The 2,227-nt window shown below is 50.0% G+C and overlaps 1 pseudogene; it reads left to right on the top strand.

Moving 5' to 3' along the window:
• The first annotated feature begins 618 nt into the window (after nt 1-618).
• On the top strand, nt 619-1,596 carry LOC139001091 (ATP-dependent RNA helicase DDX39A pseudogene; annotated as a pseudogene).
• Nucleotides 1,597-2,227: the final 631 nt, after the last annotated feature.

The raw sequence follows: 2,227 nt of genomic DNA, 5'->3' as shown, positions 1-2,227 counted from the left end.
GTCCTGGGCCGCAAAAAGTGTTCTGGGTCCATCCTCTCGGTCCTCTGTCAGGCCCCACCCCCCAAAAAACTTTTCCAGTCCCCATTCTGCTGCCAGGCCGTGTGTGTGTGTGTGTGTGTGTGTGTGTGTGTGTGTGTGTGGCGGGGGGGGCTTCCTGGGCAAACCCCAGGTGTTGGACGCCCCGCATTGCTGCCCCACCGCCCGCCACGGGACCTGACCGACACGGTCCCACTGGAAAGGTGGGCGTGGGGAGGAGATCGGCCATCCTTGTCCCCTGCCACCCCCCTCCCCACAAACACACACACAGTGGGCGGCGGGGTGCCCGCCCAGGCCGGGCCCACAGCCCAGGAGCCGCCCCACTGTTGTTCTTGGTGTTTGTGCGCCACCTGACGGCCATTTTTTTAAAAATATTTTTTATTGTTTTTTTACAGAGAGAAAGGGAGAGAGATAGAGCGTTAGAAACATCGATGAGAGAGAACCATCAATCAGCGGCTTCCTGCACATTTCCTACTGGAGATATGGCCCCAACCAAAGTTCATGCCCTTGACGGGAATTGAACCCGGGACCTTTCAGTACGCAGGCTGACGCTCTATCCACTGAGCCAAGCCGGTTTCGGTGATGGCCGTTTTTATATGGTCTTTCCCTTGCTGCTGGGTGGCTGTCTCGCTGGGCCCTGGAATTCAGTTCATTCTGGAAACCTCTTGGTACTCGGGTGCCAATGTGTGTGTTGTGTTTGTGTGTGGGGGGGGTGGTGGAGGGGAAGGGGAGAGGGAGGGACCCCGAGAGGTGTTGAAGAAGAACTGTCCCCACATTGTGGTGGGGACTCCAGGTCGCATCTTAGCACTCGTGCGGAACAGGAGCCTCAACTTGAGAAATGTGAAGCACTTCCTGCTGGACGAGTGTGACAAGATGCTGGAGCAGCTAGACATGCGGCGGGATGTACAGGAGATCTTTCGCCTGACGCCACTCGAGAAGCAGTGCATGATGTTCAGTGCCACGCTGAGCAAGGAGATCCGGCCTGTCTGCAGGAAGTTCATGCAAGATCCCCTGGAAGTGTCGGTGGACGATGACACCAAGCTCACGCTGCATGGGCTGCAGCAATACTATGTCAAGCTCAAAGAGAGAGAAAAGAACCGTCAACTCCTTGACCTCCTGGATGTGCTAGAGTTTAACCAGGTGGTGATCTTCATGAGGTCGGTGCAGCGCTGCATGGCCCTGGCCCAGCTACTCATGCAACAGAACTTCCCAGCCATCGCCATCCACAGGGCCATGGCCCAGGAGGAGCACCTAGCATGCTACCAGCAGTTCAAGGACTTTCAGCGGCGGATCCTGGTGGCCACTGATCTGTTTGGCCGAGGGATGGACATTGAGTGAGTCAACATCATCTTCAATTATGACATGCCTGGAGACTCGAACACCTACCTCCACCGGGTGGCCTGTGCCGGGTGCTTTGGCACCAAAGGCCTGGCTATCACTTTTGTGTCTCATGAGAACGATGCCAAAATCCTCAATGAGGTTCAGGGTCGGTTTGAAGTCAATGTGGCGGAGCTTCCTGAAGAAATGGACATCTCCACATACATGGAGCCGAGCCGCTAACCACACACCTGACATCCCGGAACCACCCTGCTTCCCACGTGCTGCTTCAACTCCTCTTTCTAGGCAACAGTGCGGCTTTCTTGCTCTGTTCAAACACTGGACATTTGTGTAACAATAGATTTGCATTATGGAAAAAATACAAATATGGGCTTGTATTTTGCTTCCTCACCCCATTTTTCAAGTCATATATATTGCTAGATTGATAGAAATATTCCAACTATTATACCGAAAATTCTTGTCTACCCCTCAGTAGTTCTCCCTAATGTTCCATTAACATGGAACATTTGTTAAAACTAAGACGTCTGCATATTATTATTAACTAAGCTGCAAATTTTATTCAGATTTCACCAATTTTTTGTTATAATGCACTTTGTTGTTCCTGGATCCAATTTGGGATACCACACTGCATTTAACATCTAGTAATTTTGTCAGTTAGATGAAAATCCCAACCAAAATTAGATTCTGTTCTGATTCATTCTAAGAATAAGTATTCTGCAGTTATTATCAAGAATTATGTCAATGTATGATAAAATACAATTTTAATCCTATTATATTCTTCCAAGTTTCAAACTGGAAAACCAACCAGAATCCCAAGTGGTGTCAAATACTGTTCTACAGTGTATAGCACTTT

Source organism: Myotis yumanensis, unplaced genomic scaffold, assembly GCF_028538775.1.
Source record: "Myotis yumanensis isolate MYYU_CA2020_CCGP unplaced genomic scaffold, mMyoYum1.0.hap1 SCAF_87, whole genome shotgun sequence".
NCBI lineage: Eukaryota > Metazoa > Chordata > Mammalia > Chiroptera > Vespertilionidae > Myotis > Myotis yumanensis.
The sequence above is the reverse complement of the archived record's forward strand: the minus strand, read 5'-3'. Positions and strand labels throughout refer to the sequence as shown.